This window comes from Pleurodeles waltl, chromosome 11, assembly GCF_031143425.1.
Source record: "Pleurodeles waltl isolate 20211129_DDA chromosome 11, aPleWal1.hap1.20221129, whole genome shotgun sequence".
NCBI classification, from domain to species: Eukaryota; Metazoa; Chordata; class Amphibia; order Caudata; family Salamandridae; genus Pleurodeles; species Pleurodeles waltl.
Window position 1 is genome coordinate 584,588,603 of NC_090450.1, and position 27,846 is coordinate 584,616,448.

At 46.5% G+C, this 27,846-nt stretch overlaps 1 protein-coding gene across 1 annotated transcript in view; it reads right to left on the reverse strand.

Moving 5' to 3' along the window:
• KAT6A (lysine acetyltransferase 6A) overlaps positions 1-27,846 on the reverse strand; it is a 1,196,154-nt gene that overhangs the window by 78,099 nt on the left and 1,090,209 nt on the right. The window lies entirely within an intron of this gene.

The window sequence follows — 27,846 nt, forward strand, 5'->3', positions numbered from 1 at the left end:
AGCTTTCCAAGTTAAAAGTTGTAAGTATGCCTTATGTACTGGTTCAAGGGCGACTGTATTAGTTTAAAAGTTTAAAGAGGTCTAAGTTACGTTCCCAAGATGTAGAATGAGTGCTAATATGTGAAAAGACCTTTCAACCCTCTAAATCTTCAACACAGACCCCCTGAAGAAAACAATTTGTTAAGTATATGTTCTATAGACGTCAACAGCTGCAAATTGTACTGTAACTGAATAGAAGTGCAACCAAATCATTGTTAAGTGAAGAAGGTATGAAAGTACCACCTCTTTTTGACGTCTAGAAGGGTCAACACTGTTCTGCATACACAAGAATCTCTTTAATTTAAAGTCATACAATCTTCAGTTGGAGGATGCTTCATCTCTTAAAATTTCTTGTGGTAGATTTAGGCACATGCTTTCTATGAGTTCAGGAGCCAGTATGCTAGGTTCAAAAAAAGGAAAGCTGGGATGCAATATCTAGCCCCTGCACCTAAGAAGGAGATCTGGTTCTGCAATGCGTTCCCTGTGTGATTGCTCGAACAGGTGTAGAATTTCAGTAAATCAGCACTGATGTGGACCTTCTAGACCTATGAGGATCCCATCATACTAGGTCTGTTGTAAGTCAACTTGTTTATTACCAGTGGAATCAGGGATATCAGGGTCATAGTCAGATGTCTGCACCATAGCTATCAATATCAGTGCTAATCTAAACCATGGTCAATGTATTAAAATGGCATTCCTCTTTGTCCTTGGCTAACAGAAGCTTGATGTAAAGAAAGTTTTTTTTTTGCTTTCTGCATCTACAAAGATTTGTATTTGAGGGAAACCCCAGCCTTCAAAGAATCTTACAATACTTCATCATACAGAACTCACTCATGATTTTTCTGGCAATTACTGCAGTGTGTAGGAAAGCACCCTTTTTGACATGGTAAGCCCTGACTTTTTGCCGGGTTTCTCATGTAGCTTTGACTGTTAGTGCACCCGGTCCTGCTAACCAGGTCCCTAGTGCCAGATCTCTTTTCTCACAACTACACAGATGTTGTGCACAACTGGCAAACTCTTTAGCTACCACTGTAAGTCCCTAGCAAATTATACCCCTGGTACTTAGGGCCTGGCGTACTAAGGAAGGGCCCTGAGGGCTGCAGCACCAGTTGTGCCACATCCAGGGACCCCTCACCAAACCCACACAGTACAGCCCTTGCAGACTATGGGGGTCATTACAACCCTGGCGGTCTTTGACAGCCAGGGCTGTTTTGTCGGAAGCACCGCCAACAGGCTGGCGGTGCTTCACTGGGAATTACGACAGCGGCGAAACCGCTGCGGTCGCACCGCCGGGACCGGCGGTTTCCCGCCACTTTTGTCCCGGCGGTTTCCCGACCACTTTTGTCCCGGCGCTTTAAATCCCCCAGGGCATCGCTGCTTGCAGCGCTGCCCAGAGGATTACGAGTCCCCCTCCCGCCAGCCTTTTTTATGGCGGTTTGAACCGCCATGAAAAGGCTGGCGGAAAGGGGAGTCGTGGGGCCTCTGCCACGGGCCCGTGATGGGTGCAACTGCACCTGTCGTACAGCCGCAACACCGCCGGCTCGAATTTGGAGCTGGCTCCCGTTTTGCGGCCGAGATCCCCGCTGGGCCGGCGGCACCGGCCCAGCGGGGCTCTCAAAATAGACCCCGCGGGAGTGCGGCCGCCCCGCGGTTCAACCTTGGTGGGTGGCCTCTGCCGCCTGCCAAGGTTGTAATGAGGGCCTGTGTGTTGGTGCAGGCTAAATTGAAAACACAATCTGTCACACACCCCTGTGTGCCAGGTCCCCTATCACTGCATGTGCCAGGTGTAAGTCATCCCTGAGGCAAAATGCATCAAGGCAAATGTGAAGGCATAAAACAATGAGCAGATATGCCCCTGCTAGGTCTCTGTCGATTCTGAGACATAGTAAGTTAACAGGGAAGACATTTTAAGTGCAAGTGCTGGACACTGGTCATTACCGGTTCCCCAGCTACATGATGGCTACTCTGAATCCTGGGATGTTTGGTATCTTATGGCAGCAGCACAGGTGGGAAAATTAGGCAGATTAGGAGGTGTGCCCATTTCATGCCAGTCCCACCCCTAAGGTGGACGAGCTAAAGTGGACACCTCTTCTCAAATTCCTCCATCCTGCTTGGAAGGAATTAGGCTGTTAGGGTTATGTCCACTTCCCAAAGGAAGTGGTCATAAGAAAGGTCTACTCACCCTAAAGGTGGGAAGCCCATTGGCTACCACCTGGCACTCCCTGTAACACCCCTAAATTGAGTATTTTGGTGGGCACTCCTGAACCCTAGTACTCAGATCCTGACGACCTGGGAAGACGAGGACAAAGAAGAGTTGCACCTGCAGAAGAGGAAAAAGATGAAATAGTTGACCACGCCGGACTGCCTGCTGACCTCAAATGACTCTGCCCAAGAAGCCAACTCGCCTAGCCTTCAATAAAGACCCAAGACTCCTGTGAGCAGCGGACCTGCTCTGCAACAAGAAACTCCAAGGAAAAGACTCTGCAGCTGCTGGAAACCCCAAAGATCCAACACCTAAAGCGACCACTGCACCAGACGTCTTCAACCCGAAGTAAAGCCAACCAACAGCGCCAAGAGGGGTCCCCAGCTGCCCAGAGACCGAGTCCAGTGTGACCGTATCCATCTTGGACTCAACTGAGACACCTGACACCTCTGCACGCAGGCATCCTCTCCCACTGCCTTGTAGTGAGAGAAAACCCGACACCTTCAGCAGCCAGTGCACCCATTGCCCCCGACTCCATCTAAGGTGGCTCACTGGTGCCAACAATGTCCCCCAGCTCCTAAGAGCAAGAGTCCACCCTGGGTCCACATCTGCGGGACTACCCTATGAAGTCTGCAGCCTCAACACGCTGGACCCCCTGACCGTTAGTGCTCTCGGATGAGAAAACCTAATGCCTAAAGACACCCCTTGCCTCTGTTGCCCCTGGGCACAGAAGAGGACCAAAGGTACACCTATGTCCCCGAGCACCCCAAGTCTACAACCTAGCTGCTTATTATCCCTGACAGGCTTCCTAGCCAGGGCCTGCAGCCCAGTACTTACCTTTGCACACCTAGCTTGACCTCATAAGACGATGTTAACCCTGTGTTTGGTGAACATTGTTTTTCCTCCATTGGATAACATTGAGATACCTCTGATTATTGCACTAAGTGTTGATTTCTGAAACTGTAAAGTATTTATGCTTCAAAGTCTACTTACCTGATTACAAAGTTCTTTGGTTGGAAACATCTATAAAAAAAACTGTTATTTTTCTAAACTGGTCTCGGATTTATTCTTTAAGTGTGTGTCTCTCTGTGAGTACAAAAATGCTTAGCACTACCTTCTGATAAGCTTAACTGCTCGCCCACACTACCAGAAAAATAGAGCACTATTACTATCTACTTTTGCATATGCAAAACCAACTGGGTATCCACTGGACTCTCTGCACAGCGTACTTCATTGTAGTACACTATATAGAGAGCAGCTTTCTACATTGGTAGAACAGCGGTGGGGTCTGCAACTTTACATTTGCTGATACCACTTGGTCAATAAGTGACTACATGAGTAAATCCAAAAAGTTAAACTGCATTATTTGGAATTGGGTATTTTTCCAAATTCCTAAAAGCACTGCTAGGCCCTGGTTAGGTCCATGTAGCTTAACAGAAAATGTTTTAAAAACCTGCTTTAGTTAGGACTGCAAAAAACTGTTAGACTTTTCTAGCTCAAAATGGTTCCAACTTTACCAAAAAAAAGATAGATAGGCTTGTGGGGCTCGACTTCACCCCTTACCATAAGCTTTACCACAAGCAGTTAAGGGTTACAAAATAAAAACAGACTCAAAACCTATCAGAGTAAATCTCCAGGAGGTACTGGCAGAGTATAAATAAGCCCATCCTACAGATAGAACTACTGCCCTGTAGATCAGGGCAGCATACATGAGAAGGAATTGGATCCTCAATCATTTGAAAGAGTGGAACCTGCACCCCAAGTGTCTAGGCCACCTCCCCCTAGTGAGGATGACTCAGATTCCTCAGGATCAAGAGAATGGCCCTCTGAAGATGAGATTCTTTTAGAGATTAGCTAGGAGAATTGCCCTGGAAGACAGGATCCTGGCAATAGAGAAGAAAAGAAAAGAAATGGGGTTAGCACCTATGAAAGATGGCAGCAATTGTATAACTAGGGACAGAGTAGAGCACTTTGACCCTAAAAACCTGAAAGGGATTGTAAGGAAATGCCTCCTTGGCATGGTTACCCCCTGACTTTTTGCCTTTGCTGATACTAAGTTATGATTTGAAAGTGTGCTGGGACCCTGTTAACCAGGCCCCAGCACCAGTGTTCTTTCCCTAAACTGTACCTTTCTCTCCACAATTGGCCAACCCTGGCACTCAGGTAAGTCCCATGTAACTGGTACCCCTGGTACCAAGGGCCCTAATGCCAGTGAATTCTCTAAGGGCTGCAGCATGTTTCATGCCACCCTAGGGACCCCTCACTCAGCACATACACACTGCTTGCCAGCTTGTGTGCGCTGGTGGGGAGAAAATGACTAAGTTGACATGGCACTCCCCTCAGAGCGCCATGCCAACCTCACACTGCATGTGGCATACGTAAGTCACCCCTCTAGCAGGCCTTACAGCCCTAAGGCAGGGTGCACTATACAACAAGTGAGGGCATATATGCATGAGCACTATGCCCCTACAGTGTCTGAGCAAAACCTTAAACATTTTAAGTGCAGGGTAGCCACAAGAGTATATGGTCTGGGTGTCTGTCAAACAAGAACTCCACAGCACCATAATCGCTACACTGAAAACTGGGAAGTTTGGTATCAAACTTATCAGCACAATAAATGCACACTGATGCCAGTGTGCACTTTATTGTAAAATACACCCAGAGGGCATCTTAGAGATGCCCCCTGAAAACATACCCGACTTCCAGTGTGGGCTGACTAGTTTTTGCCAGCTTGCCACACATCAGACATGTTGCTGGCCACATGGGGAGAGAGCCTTTGTCACTCTGTGGCCAGGAACAAAGCCTGTACTGGGCGGAGGTGCTTCTCACCTCCCCCTACAGGAACTGTAACACCTGGCGGTGAGCCTCAAAGGCTCATCCCCTTTGTTACAGCGCCACAGGGCATCCCAGCTAGTGGAGATGCCAGCCCCTCCGGCCACTGCCCCCACTTCTGGTGGCAAGGCTGGAGGAGATAATGAGGAAAACAAGGAGGAGTCACTCCCCAGTCAGGACAGCCCCTAAGGCCACTATCTTACCTCTAAGGGGAACCCTTGGACTCTGTGCACACTATTTCTTACTTTGAAATAGTACATACAGAGCCAACTTCCTACACACATTCTCCATACTAATCCAAAGTCACGTAAGATGGATTGGCCCGGTCGCTCCTTATCTTTTTGAGGGCCCCGGGCAGAAGTGCTATCAGCAGAAAGGCGTACATAAGTCCTGAATTCCACTCCTCTGAGTGAGAGCTGCTTCGGAGACTCCAATATGCAAATGTGCTGACATTGCACATTCTCAGCAGTGGCCAATAGAAAGAGCCAAGTTTCTCCCATGTACAAAAGAGATCTTGCAACACCTCCGGGTGTAGATGCCATTCATGGTCCGCTTCGCAGATAGCAAAGCAGACAGAAAGAGTTTGTCTGCCCTGGCATTCAGAGATCCCACCAGGTGCTGCACAAACAGGAAGGTGTTCTGATGATCCAGCCATTGGCAGAGGCACCTCATGGCACACGGGTCCACGACCCCACCCCGCCCTGCTTGTTACAGTACAACACGGCGTGCTGTTGTCCGGGAACACTTGCACCAGCCTCCCTTTAACAGAATGCAAGAAGGCTTTCAATGCCAAACAGATGGCCCGCAACTACCACAGGTTGATGTGGAGCTGGGTCTACGTCGGAAACCACAGTCCTCTGATCCCCACCGCTCCCAGGTGGTCACCCCATCCAAGGAGTGAGGTAATGGTCACCATTATCAGCACCAAGAGAGGAAGGGAGAGGGGTCTGTCACTGACCACATCATGATTCAGTAACTACCATTGCATCTTTTACAGTATTCTCTGAAATCTGGATATAGTTGGAGAATGTTCCCTGGTGCTGAACCCACTTAGACTTCAGATACAACTGAAGAGCACACGTGCAATCTTGCATTCTTCATAAGCAGAATGCAGAAGACCCAGACCCAGCAACCTCAGTCTGTCTCACTAGAAACCAGGATCAAGGCTGAAACATCAAAATCATAGCCTGAATATCCTGGACTTTCTGCACCGGTGGATACAAGCAAGACATCACTGTGTTCAGAATAGGTACAATGAAAGGTAGCATTTGGAAAGGAGTTAGGTATGACTTTGACCTGTTGATAATGAATTCTAACAAATGTAGGTTTGCCGAAGTCTGAAGGTGGGTGACAACTGCCCGGTGTGAGCCTGTCTTCAGCAGCCAGTCATCGAGGTAGGGGAATATTGGAACCTCTGACCTCCGAAGATGTTCAGCAACCATCACCATCACTTCTGTGAACATGCAAGGTGTCTTGGTGAGGCCAAAGGGGAACACGGCAAATTGGAAATACTACAAGCTCACAGTGAATTGGAGGGGGTAACACCAGTGGCCTGCAAGATGATAATGTGAAACTAAGCAGCCAGCGCTACCATCCAGTCTCCAGGGTTCAGGGCAGACAGAACCTGGGCCGGAGTGAGCATTCTGAACCTGTCCTTCCTCAGGAAGGCATTGAGATGGCAAAGATTTAGGATCGGGATTACGCCTCTGTCCTCTATTTGCTACGAAGAGTAAGTAGTGGAAGTATCAACCACAGCCCACCTTCACTGCTGCATGTTCTCGATGGCCCCTTTGGATAAAAAGGCATGCACTTCCCGATGCAACACTGATAGATGGCCCTTAGACAGCAAATGTACAGAAGGTAGCATGGGCAATTAGGTCTTGAAGAACGGGAAGGTGTAATCGAACATGATAATTTGCAACACCCAAACACCTGAGGTGATTTCTCCCACTCCTGTAAAAAGAGGTGAATTTTACCCCCTACTGGGTGTTGGTGCATCAGAAGGCCGGTACTATGGAGGTTTAAGTAGAGCTGCACAGTTTCCTTGCTGATCAAAAGATCTGAGTGAACATCTGCTGCAGCCACAAAAAGCCTGGAAAGCTTGTTGGCCTTGTGGGTAAGGATGGCACTGGCAGATCTGAAACCCTCTCCCGTAGCCATGGAAGGGGTGAAAGGAATGCTGGTGATGAAAGAAGACAGATAATCTCAGGGAGGGAGCTGTGACTCTGCTGTCTTTAAAGTGCTCCAGTGCAGCATCCACCTTATTGCTGAATTGGCAAGAGCTATCAAAGGGCATGTCCATAAGGCTCACCTAGCCTGGCTGGCCTGGCAATCACCCCACAAAAAGCCTGTTAATCGTAGCCAAGCGTGGTGCACCAGCACCACTGTGGAGCCAATTTCTTTACCAAAGGAATCTGTGGTATCTGAACCACACCAGATGGTGAACTTGGCATCGTCCTGGCCATCCAGCATGACTTGTGTGGATGCCCTAGCTTCCTTCCTTACTATAGCTAGCACTTGTGCCACAGAACATGACAGTAGTGGCTTAACAGGCAAGCTGTGTTTACGGAGTGCAATGCCAAACTACTGGAGGAAAAAAAAATTCTCCCTGCCAAACACTTCAAACTGCTTGGATTCCTTAACTGGAGGGGTAGTAGTAGTAGTAGTAATTACTTTATTTTGGAGAAAAAAAACATTAAAGCATACATTAATATACAAAATGTACATTAGTAAAACAGTCCATGTAGAGAGCACACAATTATAATAATTAGAACAAAAAGAAGAATATTTTATTTAAGACTACTTCAAAAATACACTTACAAATAAATAGGACAAGTGCACATTTAAAACAGTACTAGTCAAGTAGATCTTCAAATGCCCAATACTGAATCCACAGACCCGCGTTTATTGCCTAATAATGTGCAGTAATATTTCTTCCGAAATATCCTATACGGAGGCCCGAGATGCTATCCAAGTGTTTTTAGGGGATGTAAACAGTCCCCACCCAGAATATATTATTTGGAGCTACTTAAGAGTAAAATCTTAAAAACTGTGTACAGAGAAATGAACCAAAGACACATTTAATGGGAGTAGAGCTCAAGTATAGCACCAGCTACCCACGCCAAAATCACCCAGCCCATGTTAGTTGCCTAGGGGTGAATAATGGTAATTCCTTCCATTGTATCCTAATTGGGCAGACAAAAAGGTTTCCAGGGGTATGTGGCGGATTAAATAAGTTACTTACCTGTAACTGTAGTTCCCCAATATTGGAAGCTTTCACAGATTCACATGCTTGAATACTCCCCAGTCGTTGAGATGGGAGTTCCGGGTGGAATGTATAAGATATGCTTAAATGTATACTTACATTACATGCATTAGGCCTTAAGCTTAGCATTCTATCACAGTAATTTTGTAAAATAGACCCAAACTCAAAATTCAACCAATCACACTGCACCACCCCTTAGAACCTCCTGTGAGGAGCTGCCGTCTCTCAGATTTTCCGAGCATAAGTGCTGCAACCAGAAGGAACACAGAGAAAAGAGGTGAGCTCCTTAGGGGAGGTGGGTGGGCCACATGTATATCTATGAAAGCTTCCAATACTGGAGAACTACAGTTACAGGTAAGTAACTTATTTCTTTCTCCAGTATTGGAACTTTCATAGATTCACATGCTTGAATAAGAATAGCAAGCAGTGACTAGCACTTTTTCTGTATTTGCAAGAACACATTCTACATATTAGCATTTAGATAACTTCATGCCTGATAATTAAAGATATTTAAACATATCTATATATAAATATATTTACATATATGCATATTATACACAGAAACTCATTATTATAAAGAAAATGTGGTATTAAACAACAGAAGTGGATGGCGGGAACAGAGAAACCTTCATCAGAATTAATGCTGAAAGACTGCTTGGCCAACCGCTGCATCCGGGAGCGTTTCAGCATCCAAACAATAATGCCTTGTAAAAGCATGTCATTCTCCATGTTGCCGCTCAGCAGATGTCAGGTAGGGACATGCCCTAGAACAGTGCACAAGAAGTGGAAATCGCTCTAGTTGAATGTGCACACACTCTCGTGCTCAAAGGTCGACCAGCCTTTTGATGGCAAAAGACTATCGTGTTCGAAATCCATTTAGAAATGGTGTGCTTAATGAGGGGATGCCCACTTCTGGGGGTACTGAAGGCTATGAAGAATTGGTTCGATTTCCTGATTGACTTTATTCTCTGTAAGTAGAACTTAAGACATCTTTTCAAGTCAGGAGAATGGAGAGATCTTTCTGCTCCAGTTTGAGGTTGCGGAAAGAAAGACTTGACTACTACTGGCTCATTAATATGAAAGTCTGATGGTACTTTAGGGATAAATTTAGGGTCGGTACACAGGATAACTCTATCCCCACTGAACTGTGGAAAAGGCTCTTGGATTGTAAATGCTTGTATTTCGCTGACTGCGAGCAGATGTTAGAGCTAAGAGGAGTGTGTTATGATGTGGCTCGCGGCTACGACGTGCGATCGTTGCCGCGAGCCTAGAATGTTAGCGGAGATTCTTCCTCTCGGCAGTTGCTTGCTGACCGGGGAAGATGACACCGCGTTAGAGGAGAGCTCCTCGAATAAAGATTACCGCAATACTACGACGCTGCCTCCCGTCCGTCATTACATTCTTGGCGACAAGGATGTCAGCAAGCAGATTGCTTTCCTCTTAACGCGGATGCCGCGAACGTTGCGGTGTGATCCGCTTTTGCTGTGGGATCACAGACGCGGCCTTTCCAGCGACAGTTTCATCAATGAGAGTATTTACAAGTTGCAGTCCGGCTGGGATTTGGAGACACGTCAGTTTCGGCCTCGGTAATGTCAGTGTTGTTGATTTGCTGTCATGGCAACGTCGTGTTGATGTCATAGAAAACTGGTGGCGGCCATCTTAGAGAGTTGGGAATACTCTCTTTCAATTACATTGCGCACACGTCGAACTACTTTGTGTGGTGGCGGCCATCTTAGAGTGTTGGGAAAACTCCAATCAAAATAGACTCTGGCCACGACGAACTGCTCACTATTACACTATTTTGTGGTGGCGGCCATCTTAGAGTGTTGGGAAAACTCAAATCGAAATAGATTTTGGCCACGACGAACTGCTCACTATTGCATGGACAAGTGTCTTCTACGGTGATAGGCACACCTGTAACCTGCTGTTTGCTACATTGTTTTTTTTTTAGTTTCTTTGGTGCATACCGTCAAATTTGTGTTTTACAGAGACTGAGCACAGATTCACACAATGGATATGTCAACCGCTGCTGTGCACTCTCCACCTTTATTCTTGGTGCAATCTGGGAATCCGCCAATACTTTGGGAGGAGTGGATAGACATATTTGATAATTACCTTGAAGCCTTAGACGGGTTAGGATTCTCGTCCAGTAGAAAAAAAGCTATCTTACTTAGTTCCCTAGGCAATGAAGGTCAGCATGTCTTCAAGTACTTGCCTAAAGCTGTTGATCAGTCTGGTCAACCCATAGATTATATATTTTTGGAAGCAAGGCGGAGACTAGAAACAAGGTTTGCCAAGACTGAGAATGTAGTCATGCAAAGATTTAAGTTTTACACACAACCTCAAAGGGATGGCAAATCCGTGGACGAGTTTGTCACTCGTTTAAGAGAGCTTTCTATCAAATGCAGATTTGGGGCAATGACAGAGGAGTTGATTCGGGAACAGCTCATAGTACAGTGTAGGAGCAAGAAAATGCAGGAAAGGTTGTGGGCAGCGAAGGACCCGAAGCTGAAGGATGCTATAGAAATTGCGAAGGTGGTTGAGGAGTCAGAGTTTTGTATGAAACAAATGGAGAGGAGAGAAGTTAAGGCTTCTGAAGAGGTATCTTCTGTTCAGGGTGATGTGGCTGTGTTGAGTAACTCATCCTGGGAAAGACCTAGTGGATCTAAGAATGGGAGGTGCAACAAGTGTGGGAGCAGGTATCATACCTCTGAGTCCAAGAATTGCTTTGCCCTAGGGAAAGAGTGCCGAAGGTGTGGGCGCAAAGGGCATTTTGCGAGAGTGTGTAGGGAAAAAGAGTATTCAAAGGGGAAGGTGGCCATGGTTGGTGATGTTTCAGGCGAAGTGTCCGTTGGTGATAAATTCGGAAGGGTGTTGTGTGTTTCTGGGTTGGATGTGGCAGGGGTGAGAGCAGAAAGGATGCAGAGACCAAAGGCAGAATTTATAGTTAAGAATGTGTCTGTGGAGCTAATGGTGGATTTTGGCTCTTTATATACAATAGTTCCTAAGGATTTATTTTTACAATTGTGGCCTTCAACAAGGCTATTGCCAAAGGACATTAATCCTGGTGGGTATCAGGGTGAACAGATAGACATCGTAGGCTATATGCTCACTGAAATAGGGTTCAAGGGGAGAAAGATCTTAGGCAAAGTGTATGTGGCAGAATCTGGTCCGCCTATTTTGGGTTGGCAACACCAGTACGATCTTCGCATAGTCATCAATCCGTGTGCCCCTAGTCAGGTAGCTGCAATCGAAGATGTTTCTCTTGCTAGTATACTGAATGGGGCTAAAGGGGTATTCAGAGAGGAGATGGGAGAGTTGAGAGGTTATGTTCATGAGATTAGGTTGAAGCCCGGTGCTGTTCCTGTGCAGCACAAGGCTAGAAAAGTTCCAATCTCAGTGAGAGAGGGTGTAAAGGAACTCTTGAATGAAATGTTAGATAGTGGGGTGATTGAACCAGTGGAGGCCTCAGCATGGTTGTCACCTGTAGCAATTTCTAAGAAGAGAGATGGGAAGTTGAGGTTCTGTGTGGACTTGAGAGGGTTAAATCAGGCGATTGTTACAGACAATTTTCCCTTGCCAAACATTAATGAATTGGTCCTACTGATGAAGGATGCTAAATACTTTTCAAAACTGGACTTGAAGCACGCATACCATCAGATTAGACTTCATCCTGGTTCGAAGGGCCTCACTGCTTTCATCACCATGGAGGGCACATTTCAGTTCACACGGATGCCGTTCGGTCTGGCGTCTGCCGCCAGCGTGTTCCAGAGGATGATGAACCAAATTTTCAAGGGGTTGGACAATATCTTGTTTTTCCAAGATGACATTCTAGTGTTTGGTGAAACTATTGAGAACCATAATATAACTTTGAAGATGTTATTGGACAGATTATTGCAATCTGGTTTGACTTTGCGCCGTGAAAAATGTCAATTCTTGATGACAGAGGTGGAGTATCTTGGTCACTCACTGTCGCAAGAAGGTGTAAAACCAAAAAAAGATCTGTTGGAGGCAATTAGGTCGGCTCCAGCACCCAAAGACAAGGATCAATTACGATCTTTTTTGGGATTAATTGAGTACTATTCCAAATTTGTAAAGAACTTTTCTAGTAAGACAGAATGCCTAAAAGTACTTTTGCGCAAAGGGGCTAGTTTTGTCTGGGGAGGAGAACAATACCAATGTTTTCAGTTGATTAAGGATGATGTATGCAACGCTGGCATTCTAGTGCCTTTTGACACAAAGAGAAGAACAATAATCACAGTGGATGCGAGTGCTGTGGGCATTGGGGCCGTCTTATCTCAAATGCATGGGTCGGTGGAGAGGACGGTTGCCTTTGCTTCTCGGACGTTGTCTTCTGCTGAGAGACATTACGCTGTCATTGAGCGTGAAACTCTGGCTGCGGCGTGGGGTGTGGAATATTTTCGCACATATATACGGGGTAGTACCATCACATTGCGTTCTGATCAGAAACCATTGTTGAAGATCTTGTCAACGGGTGGGACTGGTAAAGGGTCAGCGAGATTGGCTAGGTTGGCGTCCCGTTTGCAGGAATTTAATTACGAGATTGAGTACATTCCGGGTTGGAAGAATGTGCAAGCGGACTGTCTTTCTCGTCTGGCTCTTGAGTGGCAGACAGTGGATGGAGACAATGTATTGGAGCATGAACAAGAGGGAGTCGTTGCGTCAGTGGGTGAAGTTATGCATTGGTGTAAAGGAGCAGTGAAGGAAACTGACTGGGATTTGGGTATGAAAGCAGATGAAGTCTTGTTGGGGGTCGTAGATTTAATAAGGAAAGGTGGGAGGAGAGACAGTACTCTTCCGGTATCTGTACGGCCTTACAATAAGGTTGTGGATGAGCTTTCTGAAGTTGATGGAAGAATGATCCTGCGGGGTGAAAGAGTTGTTCCGCCTATGGGGGTGCGCAAACGCTTGTTTGATATTGCGCATGAGGGTCATCTTGGTCAAACGATTACCAAGAGAAGGTTGAAAATGGAATTTTGGTGGCCTGGTATGGACGATGATGTGGTTAGATGGGTAGAGAGATGTTCTGAGTGCATTCAGAGTGAGAAACGGTTGAGAGTGGGAGAGCAGTCAGTTAGTGGAAATATAACTGATCCTGGCAAACCTTGGCATAGTGTTTGTTTGGACTTTATTGGACCTTTGTCTGGCATTGGCAGAGGAAGGAATTTTGCCTTGGTTATGGTGGATGTGTACTCCAAATGGCTTATTGTCAAGTTTATGGGAGAGGTTACAACATCTGCTACCATAAGTGTACTGAGAGAAATTTTCTCTGAGGAGGGTTTTCCGTCAGTGTTGATTACTGATAATGGTACACAATTAACGTCTGTGGAGATGAAAGGGTTTTTAGACTCGTGTGGCATACGGCATGCCCGTACAGCGTTATACAATCCTCGTGCTAATGGTATTGTGGAACGAGCTAATCGCATGATTAAGAGTGGTCTGCAATTGGCTGTGGTCAATGGTTTGGATGCTGGTTCGGTGATCTCAGAATTGGTGTGGGGATATCGAACTACAGAAAATACAACGTCGTGCAGAGTACCGTTTGTTGATATGAGGGGTAGGAAACCTGTCAGTAAACTCAGACCTGCATGGATGGAGAAATTGTTGGGTGGTGGCGCATTCAATGGAGATTCAGCCAATGAGACAGGGGATGACAATGAGAGAATTAAACCAGGTGATTGGGTAAAAATCAAATCTGGTAGAGTGAGACAGGGGTTTAGCAAGTTTTCAGGTCCGTTTAGAGTTCTTCAAGTTCACAGGTGGCATGTTTTGCTTGATAATGGTCAACGTTGGAATTTCAGGCGTGTCGCAAAATTTTCCTCTGCGTTGGAGGGTGGATGTGCAAGGAGGGGTGATGATGGTAGTGGTTATATGTTGATGAAAGATGAAGATTTGAATGGTTCTAGTGGTGGCGAGAGGAAACAGTTTGATGGTGGAAGTGGCGATGCTGCGGTTGGCAGGAGTGAAGTGATTATTGATGCTCCTGTTACCTGCTCAGATTCCATGGGAGCCTCTACTTGTGTTCCAAGTATGGTGTCGCCTAGAACTGTGGGGTTTCTCCAGGGTTCTTGAATGACTATGTAACTTAAAGCCTATTGCTAGGTTAATTACTTTGTGTATAGATTTTTCTTTGTTTTTAACTTGTTATCTATTATTTTGTTGTAGTTTTTCCACTTGTTATTTGTGGTTCTTTTTGTGGGTGTCAACGGTGGGGGATGTGTTATGATGTGGCTCGCGGCTACGACGTGCGATCGTTGCCGCGAGCCTAGAATGTTAGCGGAGATTCTTCCTCCCGGCAGTTGCTTGCTCCTCGAATAAAGATTACCGCAATACTACGACGCTGCCTCCCGTCCGTCATTACAGAGTGCTACTTTCCATGCAAGGTATTTGATGTCTGCTTTATGGATGGGTTCAAATGGTTCGTTCATCAGCTGGCCCAAAACCGTATTAAGTTGCCAAGCTGGAGGAGGGGCCTTAACTGGATGAAAAGACTGAAAAAGACCCTTCATAAAATGTTTTATAAGTCTATGAGACCAGAGGGATGGTTCCTTGGATATTCTTCTGTATCTAGAAATGGCTGCCAATTGAACCTTTATGGACGCATGGCAAGACCTGAGTGTGCTAGATGAAGTGGGTAAGATAATATTTGTTCTGGAGTGGAAGCAAGGGGGGTGTATGTTCTTGGGGACACACCACAAGCAGAAGCGTTTCCATTTTAATCAGTATGTCTCACTTGTGCTATCTGCACGTGCTTTAGCCAGGATGTCCTTACAATCATTAGGAATATCTAAGTGGCCAATTCATTGAATTCAGGAGCCAGGCAAATAAGTTAAGAGACCTAGGATCCGGGTGTCTCACCTGGCCTTGACTGATGGTTAGCAACTCCGGAATCGGTGTTATCCTGATGGGTGGACATGACAACAGCAACAGTAGCTCCATGTACCAAGGTTGATGCGGCCAGGCTGGAGCAATTAAAAGTATTTGATAGGGCTCCGATCTGATTTTGCTGATCATGATCACTTGTGGGAGTAGAGGAATTGGAGGAAAAGCTTAAGCATAAATCCCTGACCATGCTATTGAAAAGGCATTTCCCCACTGGAAGAAGTTGGCTCTGTATATATTATCTCAAAGTGAGAGATAGTGTGCACAGAGTCCAAGGGTTCCCTTTAGAGGTTGATAGTGGCAAATTTAGAGAATACTAATGCTCTATTTTGTGGTAGTGTGATCGAGCAGTAGGCTTATCAGAGGGTCGTGTTAAGCATTTGTTGTACACACACACACAGGCAATAAATGAGAAACATACACCTAAAGACTTAACTCCAGGCCAATGGTTTTTACATAGAAAAATATATTTTTGTTAATTTATTTTAGAACCACAAGATTTGAGGTAAGTACATAAAATGCAAGGTACTTCACACAGGTAAGCATAGAACTTTGATTTAAAACAGTAGTACACACAGTTTTGGTTAAAATGGCAATAAGCTATTTTAAAAGTGGACACTGCAAAAATTCCTGTGGGAGGTAAGTTTGGTTAGGTTTCTCAGGTAAGTAAAGCACTTACACAGTCAGTCACCTGGGCGTAAGCAGGCCATAGTTGGGGGTTCAAGGTAACCCCAAAGCCACAGCACCAGCAACACACGGCCGGTCAGGTGCAGAGGTCAAAGGAGGGCCCAAAACATATAGGTGCCTATGAAGAACAGGGGGGCTACGGTCCTAGCCTGCTTCCAGGTAAGTACCTGCATCCTCAAGGAGCAGACCAGGGGGGGGTTTGTAAAGCACTGGGGCACACACACACAAGCCCACAAAACACACCCTCAGTTCTCTGGAGTTTCTTGGTCCTTTAGGTTCAGGGCAGTCCTCAAGAGTCCTCAGAGGTCGCTGGTCCCTGTCGGATGTGTTGCTGTGCAGGTTCTTTGAGTCTCGAGACAGGCTGGTAGGGCTGGGGCCAAGTCAGTTGGTGTCTCTGTCTCCATCGTCTCTGCGGGGTTTTCAGGTCAGCAGCCATTCTTGTTGTAGGTTGCAGGAATCTGTTTTCCTGGGTTCAGGATCGCCCCTAAATATTAAATTTAGGGGTGTGTTTAGGTCAGGCGGGCAGTAGCCAATGTCTACTGTCCTTGAGGGTGGCTACACCCTCTTTGTGCTTCCTAACAGAGGGGAGGGGGGCACATCCCTATTCCTATTGGGGAATCCTCCAAAATCAAGATGGAGGATTTCTAAAGGCAGCGGTCACTTCAGCTCAGGGCACCTTAGGGGCTGTCTTGACTGGTAGGTGACTCCTTGTTTTTCTCATTATCTCCTCCGGCCTTGCTGCCAAAAGTGGGGGCCGGGCCAGAGGGGCGGGCATCTCCACTAGCTGGGGTGCCCTGGGGTGCTGTAACAACAGGCATAACCCTTTGAGGCTCACCGCCAGGTGTTACAGTTTCTGCAGGGGGAGGTGAGAAGCACCTCCACCCATTACAAGGCTTTCTTCCTGGCCACAGAGTGACAAAGGCACTCACCCCATGTGGCCAGAAACTCGTCTGGTTGTGGCAGGCTGGCAGAAACTGGTCAGCCTAGCACTAGGATTCGGACTGGTATTCAGGGGGCATCTCTAAGATGCCCTCTTGGTGTATTTTACAATAAATCCCATACTGGCATCAGTGTGCATTTATTGTGCTGAGAAGTTTGATACCAAACTTCTCAGATTTCAGTGTAGCCATTATGGAACTGTGGAGTTCATAATTGACATACTCCCAGACCATGTACTCTTTATGGCTACCCTGCACTTACAATGTCTTAGGTTTTGCATAGACACTGTAGGGGCATAGTGCTCATATAACTATGCCCTCACCTGTGATATAGTGCACCCTGCATTAGGGCTGTAAGGCCTGCTAGAGGGGTGACTTACCTATGCAACAGGCAGTGAGAGGTGGGCACCCTGAGGGGAGTGCCATGTCGAATTAGTCATTTTATCCCCACCAGCACACACAAGCTGTGAGGCAGTGTGCATATGCTGAGTGATGGGTCCCCAGGGTGGCATAATACATGCTGCACCCCTTAGAGACCTTCCCTGGCCACAGGGCCCTTGGTACCAGGGGTACCATTTACAAGGGACGTATCTCTGTGCCAGGTCTGTGCCAATTGTGGAGACAAAGGTACAGTTTTAGGGAAAGAACAATGGTGCTGGGGTCTGGTTAGCAGAGTCCCAGCACATTTTCAATCATAACTAGCATCAACAAAAGGCAAAAAGTTAGGGGGTAACCATGCCAACAGTGGCATTTTCCTACAGTTACCATGTGGAAGGATGTTTTTTTCAAATATTTGTTCAGCTCCCTTAGATCCAGGATGGGTCTCCATAGACGAGATTCTTTTATCATTAGGAAGAAGTTAGAATAGAAACCCTTTCGCTTTTGTGAATGGGGCACCAATTCTATTGCTCCCTTGGATAACATTACCTCCGTTTTTAGGTTGAGAAGATGGAAAAGTGTTTGCGGTACTTGGGAGGGAGGTGTCCACAGGAGCATACATGTAAATTCTAGAAGGTGACCGAAATTTATTATGTCTAGGACCCACTTGTCGTTCGTTATTTGACGCCAATGATGAAGGTGCTGCTTTAGCAAGGAAGGAGAGGCAGCCGGCCATTGGAGCTTGTCAACTGCCTGCGAGAGGGATCTCTGGCTTGCCTCCCTGACTTTCCTCTTTGAGGAGGTCGGCTGTATTCCGCTGACGGCGGTTGTCTTTGGTGATATTGGGGTCTGGAGGGTTGGAAGTTATAAGAATAAGCTGGGTACCTGTATTGCTGGTAACCTCCACAAAAGGAAGACTGGCCTCTACCGCTGGCACCCCGAAAGGGTGTTTTCTTATATTGCAGGGAGTCTAACGATCTGCCAGTATCTGTGTCTGTCTTGATTGTCTGGAGGGCGTCGTCAACATGCTTGCCGAAAAGGGCTTCCCCATCGTAAGGAAGGTCTAGACTCTTCGTTTGGATCTTGGGTCGAAAGTTGGTGGCCTTAAGCCATCCTTGGCGCATTATCACTGCTAATCCAGCCAGAAGCCTAAAACCCATAGCAGCAATATCTAATACACAATCGATTATTTCTGAGGATGAGCGCTGTCCCTCCAGAAGAATTTTCCTAGCTTCAGCCTTGCTAGATTCTGAAAGGTCATCTAATGAGTGAGTGATGTCCAACCATAGCTGCCTATCATACCTTCCAAGGAGCGCCAAGGAGTTCAAAGCCCGCACCACAGTGGCAGACATCGAGGCAAATCTTTTCCCGATGTTATCAAGGCGCCTACCTTCCTTATCCGGAGGCACGGTCAGAGGTGCAGAAGGGTTCCTCGAACGTCGCTGTGCCGCTTGGGAAATTACTGAATCTGGCTTCGGATGCCCTGACAGACAGGCAGGAGAATCATCAGTTGCCTTGTACTTTTTATCCAGCTTAGGCAAGACCGCTGGCACCGTAGCAGGGTTACGCATTATTTTCAAACCCTGATTCCACACATGGTCTATTATTAGGATAGCTCTGATAACCTTCCTAGGAGGCTCTTTAAAGTCATACAAGAAACAATCTTGTTGCGTTGTTGGCATTTGCAATTCAAATTGTGCAGCAGCTTTCTCCAATAAATTATGGAAAGTACCAATATCTTCTGGCGGGGACTGAACAGAAGCTGGCTCTGGGGAGGCAGGCGTTGGAAATACATATTCGTCCAATTCATCCTGTGCTGAAAGTACATCCCTGTCTTCAGCTTCATCATCTGAAGAAGCATGGGCTTGCGGATCTTGTTGATTTTGTGGAGAAACCTGTGGAGCGGTAGGATGAACCTGCAGGTGTAGTGGGGTACTTGGTGCTGTAACCACTGGCTGGGGAATGACTGCAGGCTGTGGACGGAAGTGTTCTTTATAATCTGCGAGCATGGCCTGCAGGTCAGAAACCAGACTAGAGGCCAAACATCCCATTCCCTGCTGCTGCTGTTGAGGGATTGGATCATAGTAGTGCTGGTCATAATGATTCATCGTCAGAATATTCCTAGCATTTCACATGCAATTGTGATGGGCTCCGAGCCACTCCATATTCTCCGCCATCATCTGAATCATCATCACCATAACCATCACCATCACCATCCAAGAAACGTGATGGTAAAAGTCTTGACACCTAACTTGGTGATGTTATGGATGGCGTTAGATGAGATTTGGATATCCTTTTGAGTGGGGCATGCTCCAACGACTGGTAAAGAGGCAATGAAGATGGTCTTTGCCTTTTTATAGGCATTATCTTGACTGTCGACGATGGAAGATCCGCTGCTGTCGACGAGAAAGTAGCCGTCGGAAGCATCGTCGACTGGAGCATTGATGACTAAACACCGTAGACGAGGGCGTCGTCAACAGAGGTGTCATCGGAAGCATCGATGACGAAAATGCCGTTGATGAGGACGCCGTCGACGTGAGATCTATAGACGAGACAGTCGACGGAAGGGTCACCGGCGCGTAGAGCCATGTTGACGTTATGTGTCGCCCCGTTGCCGAGGATGAATGCGTCGTCGACGAGGATCCTGAGGCAGCCGCCATTGACATAGAAATAGTAATTACAGTACATGTCACTGATGATACAGTCGTCGACAAGAACACCGTTGACGATGTTGCCACAGACGGCGTAGATCCTGGCTTCTTGAATTTATGTTTAATTTTCACAGGCGGTGTAGATGGCTCAGAAATAGGCTTCTTCAAAGATTGTTTGATGGAATCTGAACCTTTTTGGATGCCAGTTTGCTTTTTCTCTGCAGGGCTGTTGGCTCAGAAATAGGCTTCTTCAAGGATTGTTTGAGGGAATCTGAACCTTTTTGGATGCCAGTTTGCTTTTTCTCTGCAGGGCTGTGGATTTTTGAAGAGCCCTCAGAAGACTTTTTGGAACCTTTTTAGGAGGTTCCTGAATATCTGAGCCCTCATTTTTTCCTTTAATAGGTTTTTTAAAAACAGATATAGAAGAAGCACTGTCCTCGTCAGAGGCTGAATGGCCAGTTTTACCTTTTTGAAGCCACAAAAGAAGATGACACTCTCTGTCCTTTAAAGTCTTCGTAGAAAAATTTCTACATATCTTGCAGTCTTTGGTCTTATGACTTGGGTATGAGCAGTAAATGCAGTCATCATGTGGATCATCCACGTATACTCTTTTCTTCAGAAAGGACGCAAAGGATCTAAAAAAGCAATTTTTGGTGTCTCTGACATGGCAGCCAGTTTGAAGCACCAGAAGAAGAGAAGAAAACTCCTAAATTCCAGGGAATAAGGTTCTGAGAGAAATATTTTGAGCAGAGCTCAAAGGAGACGCCTCAGCAAGACGTGCGATGGAAAATCGGAAGGAAGGCAGCTCCTCACATGAGGTTCTAAAGGGTGGTGCAGTGTGATTGGTTGAATTTTGAGTTTGGGTCTATGTTACAAAATGACTGTGATAGGTTGCTAAGCTAAAGGCCTAATGCATGTAATGTAGGTATACATTTAAGCGTATCTTATACATTCCAACGGGGACTACCATCTCGACGACGGGGAAGTATTCAAGCATGTAAATCTATGGAAGTTCCAAAACTGAATAAGAAGGTAATCCACCTCCAAGCCAAAATCTGTCCTAATAAATCCCAAGGGCCAGCGATACTGTTCAAAATGAGTAATATATGCAACTTGGTTACGTGCCTTTATAAACACTAAGAAAGCAGTGTATACAATAAATTAACTAAAGGTTACGTTAGGGCAACCCCCTCCGTCTAATATACCATGCGTGCTCTAGGTATTTTGCTGCTGCGAATACTATCACAGCCTTTGCGTCGTATTTAAGGATCCCCAAGGCCTCCCAGTGATGGCTAACTCTTAGAAGCTTGAAGACCACAATTAACCATTTTCTCCGCGGCTGTGTATACTGGGGACAGAAAAAAAGAAAATGAGCCTCGGTTTCTTTATCCCATGGGCAGAAATGGCAGAATATTGGGGAATCTTGCTTGTCCCATTTGGCCGTTATGGTTCTTAAAGGTAAGGACCCATATCTAAATTGGATATAAAGCCGTTTGGCAGTGGGTGGATAGATTTCATCCTTGAACTCCTCATACGCTGGAGAGCATTTTACATTTAGGAATTGCCCGGTCAGGTTCTCGTTGTCATAATTCAAACAAATCTGTTCCAGGGCGTGATTCAAATAAGCACTTTTCACTTTCTGCCTGGCACACTTAGTGGCAACTGCTGGTGAGTTCCAAAGATCTGTCATTTTCAGCTTCCTGCACTGCATCTTAACATTTCTAAGCCAGGGAGTAACTCCCCTCAAATCAAAGAAGATCAGATCATTTAGGGATTCCCTATATGGGGTCAGCTCTTCGTTTGACCACAGCCTTACCCAATACATTAGGGGTTTTGAAGCTACCTCCAAGTTAATAGGGTTAAATGCTAGATTAAGCCTCAATGCGACTAGAGGCGTTCCCTTGCCAATCTTAAATGAACCCCTTATGAAATTGTTCTCAGCCACTAAAAGAGCTGTAGCATCTGCAGTTCCCCAGATTTCGGCCCCATAAGTGGCTGCCAGTAAAGCCACAGCTTTATAAACCTGGAGGACCGGGGACACGGCCCCCACCCGCTATCTTCTGTTTCCTACTGATCGGGTAGATTCTCTGTTTAAGAAGATTTGTAGTCTCCTCTATTTGGTGGGTCCAAGTCATTGTGTCAGAAAGCCGAACCGCTAAATAGTTAAAGTGTTTGACCTGTTCAACTATGGATTCTTCAATTACCAATCTGGCCTGAATGATTTATGGGTAATAATACCAATAAATTTAGTTTTCAGAGGGTTGATTTCAAGGCCCCTCATCTTGCAAAAGTATTATCCGAAAACATTAGTTTCCGGATTGTGGTTCCAGCTAGCTAAGGGGTATCATGTGTACACTGGGAGAGCCATTTAACTGCACCATTAATGTGAAGGCTAAATAGTGTCAGAGTCAATACACATCCTTGTTTTGGGTGTTATCCAGCAAGCTGATTAGTCTATAGTTGGCGGGTAGATCCCTACTCCCTTTTTTATAGACTGGTACAATAACCGCTCCTCGCCAAGTGGGCATTTCTTCCACCCTCATGAAGGCATTGCTAAGAGCATTGAGATAGGCAGACCACACCTCAGGATAGGATAGAAAGAGGTCACCCAGAATACCATCAAGCCCAGGGGCCTTTTCGTCCTTCATGTGCATTAGTGCTGTCCTTGTCTCTTCTAGGGTGAAGTAGGAAGACTTTGTCTCAGTGTTATCCACCTTCTGTAAAACGTTAGTTTAAGTCACTGGAGCATTGAGGCAACCCCCCCCATTACGCTCCTCCAATACGTTCCAAGCATGTTCCCACCCCTTCTCGCTGTACAAGGCTCTGAAGTGTTCTGCCACCCCTCAGGCTACACCACTGAGTCTAGATGATTACCTTTGAGCTGGATGCTACCAATTTCCAAAACCCCTTCGTGTTCTTACTCGAGTGCATTAGTAAGCTTATCCCATTATTCTGTCTCCCAACTCTTTTTCGCTTTAGATAGAGTAGACTTATGGTGATTACTAGCGGAAGTTATTTGTGTTTTGGTGCCAGATTTCAGGGATTCCAAGAGCTTGGTCTTAGCATTCTGGCAATCCTTGGTATACCACACTGGGGCATATTTAAGGGAGCGTCCTCTTTTCCTATCTTTAAACAACAGGGGCCTTAATTGTTCCATTAACTGACAGTGCACAGGCACCATCTCAGGCTTACACCCTCTACTTTTGGTTACCTCAACTAAGTTGTCCACAAATAGCTCGTAAATTTGGGTTTGGATAGCTTTATCATCCATAACTTCTGCCCATTTGACATGCCTCCTGTTGCTGACTGCCTCTAATGGACTCTTATTGTAAGTTGGAGATAGGTTACAGCTTGTGAACAAAACTGCTGCAAATACAGCACTTAAGGTGTCAAGGTCGCTATCCGCTCTGGAGACAACAGCCATATCAACTAGAGAGGCCCACGCATCCTGGTCTAGCAAGAAGTAACCGTTTTTGGATTTTACAAGACCTCTCTTAAAGGTCGGCTTAGGAGGGATATCTGAACTAGTGCTACCGTTTGAAATTCTTAAGCCATTCTCAAAAATCAGATCTTCCTGTTGAGTTGCAACCACACTCGAAGTTTCCATGCTTTGAGCAGACACCCCGTGGCTATCCATTCGGCTGGTTGGATATGGCAAAAAGTCTAGCCTCCTCAGCCTTCTTCTGAGCCTTGTGTTGAAGGCACAAGCAATAAGAGTGCCACCTTTTAGACTCTGCAAAATATAAACAAGGTAGGCCACTATAGGGGAGGGTAGATTATGGGGGACAGATCTTATATAGATGTTAATAATGGCAATGTGATGGACCCCCATGGGAGTTTTTACTTTTATGTCTATCCCCAGCAAATCCTTAGTCCCCGGTGCAAATATTTTCACTATCAGAAAAAGATCTAGTTTTAACCAGATAACCAGTCCACCAGAGAGAGACCATACCCAAGGCAGAAGGAACCGCATCTGCTGTAAAAGTGACATATCCACATCTAAATACCGGAGCCACTGCCCATGTCTCCTCCAGAAGTATTATTTAATGAATTCTTCCCACTCCGGGTCTGCTAGCTTACAGACCTGCCACGTTCCAGGACAATACTTCTACTGAATTGTTGCCAGATAACCATCTCACAGTCGTCCATCCCCCCCAATTAATAGCTTCCCATCTTGGGTTCACCTCTGCATTTAAGGCTATATCCCTTTCCCTATCTCTCTTGGCACCTAGCACTGGGTCCTGTAACATCGACCCCCTATTAGTAGGACCCTGGTCTTCCAGCGTAGAGTTTGTCTCTACGTGTAAAGCTGTTTCCCTTCCCTTATCTCTACTGACAGTTATTACTTTTCCCTGTGTCACCAATACTCTGGCCAACCCATCCGAGTCATCGTGAAAGGGTTGATTACAGGTAGCATCAGGCCCTGCACTCCCCTGGTGTCAATCGACCTCAGCTAGCTTGGAACACTCATCCTTGTAGGCAGGGCGGAATATAGAAGCTAAGGGATTGCGTGCTGCTGTGTTTGGGTCATCCCTTGCTGAGATAGGGGCCATGAGTTTAAGTCTTATATTTGAGCTTGGATTGGGCCTAAATCTTAGCTCCCAAGCTATCAAATCACCCACCATTTTACAGCTTCTCAGTTTCAGCCTTATATAGACAGTTTGGAGACCTGTTGAGCTACAACGAGTAGCATACAAGATGTCATCCCTAATTACCGATGTACAACCCCTGATGTGACGAAGCAATGGAATACTTTGTTCACACAGGAATTTTGTGATTCTCTACCGCAATGCGAACGTCTAGGGACATCTACCAGGTAGATGTTGCTCAAGTTACATGTGTGCTCCATGTTACTGCGGGGCCTGTAATACCAAGAGGGGTTCTGACCTCTCTGGCTGTTGGTTGTCTGAATGGATTGTGTTCTGTGGCTATTGTTCTGCTTCAGAGTGTATCTTCCCTCAACAAGCTCACCTCTTTCTAAGCTAGGGAGTGATGTAGTTACTCTGCCAGGAAAACCTTCCCTGCCTGGTACTAACTCTGGAGCCCTTTTGCAGTGTAAACTTGGGGGCATGGTATTCCTACTATGGTGGGTCACTACTTTATCAACACCTACTTTGGTACACAAGTTCTCCACCAGTACTGAAAGTTTAGCCACCTTCGTGACTAGATCGCTAATCAAACTGCTTTTGCATGCATGCTAACTTTTAATCTCTCCCCTTAATAGGTGGAACTGTGCAAGGGATTCCCTCAGTTTAAGCTGGCTAATGTCACTCAAATCTACAGGCTTAGGCATGTCAGAAGGATCCTGCTTCTCTGATGAAGCCCCTGAAACAGTGTCTAAGGGAGCAAAGCGATTGGAGAAATCAATATTGGTTGCAGATGTACTCTCTTACTGGGAATGTCCCAAATGCTGGTCTCCATCCGCCACTGGCCCACGTTCAGCTGGAGATTCTTTGCAAGGGGCGGTGCTGGCGTCCTGCCTTCAACCAGCCACGCTATCCTGACTAATGGAGGTTTTATTAAAATATGAGTGAATGCCCTTATGGCTAGAGCCTCTAGACCCCTTATACTGGGAGAAAAATGGTTTATTGGATGCCAATATGACCTCCACTATTAGATCATCTATTTCATTCAAAGTGCAGTTTTCTGCAGAGTGCTTTGGCACCTTGCCTATACCTGCTACCCCTGAGGGTTTCGCAGTAGCTTTACGTTTGTCCATAATTGAAAGGGCACGGATCACACGAACATGCTGAACACAAACCCGGTAAGACAAATCAGTCATGTTTAACAAATCAGCACCCGGTACATTCCGGTCCCACCCAGCCTCTGGCATTTTAGATGGGTAGTGCCAGCTTAGAATCTTTCACCCACACCGTACTAACAGTCATTTATATGGGTACCCGGTTAAACGGTTGATTATTGGTCTTCAGGACCTGGAGTGGTGATGATAGTACCACGTTACAAATCAGTCTCTTATTTATCAACCCTCATAGATAGCCCAGATACTCGTATATAATTCCTTGGTTCACTCAGCACTTACCCCTTCCGGGGATATGAACGTGAAAGGCCAAGGGGGGTGGCCCTGCCCTGCCTGTCAATAATGGGCGCAGGATAGGCCCGCCCTTGGCCTTGCCCAGGTGCGTCCCGCGCAGCACTGAAAGTGAGGCACTTTAGTAGAGCAACGTCAGGGCAGGTGTGCTGATGGCAAAGGACCGCGTCCTGCGGGCCGAAGCCTGCTGGAACTTGGAGTCTCCCCCAGTGACTGCTGTCTGGCTAGCGCGTCCCAAGCTGTGTTGAAAGTGAGATGCTTTAGTAGCGCAAAGTCAGGGCAGGTGTGCTGATGGCAAAGCACCACCTCTTTGGGCCTAATGCCTGCTGAAACTTAAGAGTCTCCCACAGTGACTGCTGGCTGGCTTGCACAGTGGGTTAGTAGGGAAGGTGCTTGGAATTACGTTTGCTGTTGAGACCTGCACCCCTAAGCTCTCGAGTCCGGGGCTATGCATAAGGAATGTGGGGTCCCCAGGGGCATGCAGACGGTGGCAACAAATCTTCTGATTAACAGGCACCCCTGAACATGGTTTCGTCCTAATTCCCAGTAGGATGTCGATAAGGGCTTCACTGAAAGGGAGTAAGGGATCTGCTTTGGAGTGGCCCAGCTGGAGCAACTCTGTTAAGACATGTGAGAAGGGTAAGGGGCCCATTTAGTCGGGATGTCCCAATTTTGATAAAGGGCAGTAAAATCTGTGTTGTGCTGGGTCCATTTGTGTTGGTCTCAACATCAGGCGGGGTTGACAAAGCACCGTTCCGGAGTCAGTGGGGTCAGGGTGAAGCTTGGGACCAGAGTTGGTCTGGATCAGAGTGCAGTTCCAGAGAACCCAATTTTGTCAGGGACAGGCCTGCAGACAGTAACCCAAATGGAATACCTGTCAGCTCAGCTGGGCCAGAAGACATGCCAGAGGGAGTTGGTTGGTCAAAAAATGTGGGCCATGTCTGCATAAAACTCCTGTAGCTGCACAGGAGGTGCTACGGGTTCCCGGGCACCTGCAGGAGGTGGAAAGAATGAGTCGGTGCCCGCTCCGCGGTTGGAGTGCTGGAATGGGGCCTAGTTAGGCCGGGGCTGCCTGATACACTTTCCTGGATCTTGGAAGGGCATGGTGAAGTTGAGTGGCAATTCGACTTCTTCCTGGGCGTATATCTCTGAAGAGGAACAGCAGCTGGAATGGCTATGAGATCAGCGGGACCAAGACAGAACCAGACAGTGGGACCAATGCGGAGTCTTGCGTTGTCATGCCACAAGAATCTTCAATGACCTCTCCTTAATAGCCTTTGGGTGCATCGAAGGACATTCCTGTAGGTTTTGGAAGGTACATATTAAACAATAATTTGAAAAATCCTGGAAGGCTGGCTGGCCTTGTCGGTACGAATGGCACTGACGGCTCTGGAACCCGTACCGGTATCCACGGAAGGGGCAAAAAGAAATGCAGGTGATTAGGGGAGACATATAACCCCAGGAAGTGAGCTGTAACCCTGCTGTCTTTAAAGCGCTCCAGTGTAGCCGAATTGGTGAGAACTATTGAAGGGCATGTCCATAAAGGCTTGCCTGGCACCTCCCCACCCCCCCCTCCCCCTCCACAGAAAGCCTGTTAACCGTTGCCAAGTGTGGCGCCTTAGCACCACTGTGGAGCCCATTGCTTTACCAATGAAGTCTGTGGTATCTGAACTACACTGGATGGTGAAATTGGCGGTGTCCCTGCCATCCAGCATGACTTGCATGGATGACCTATTCAAAAAGTGACTGATGTAGCTCTCCGGATCCATGACTGTCAGTATAGAAAGAAAGGAATCGACATCAGCACGCTGGGGTGCCACCTACAAAGGCACTGTGTATAAAACATATGGCACCGATGCAAAGCAACCTACTGGATCACAGAGGTACTGCTCAAAATTTTC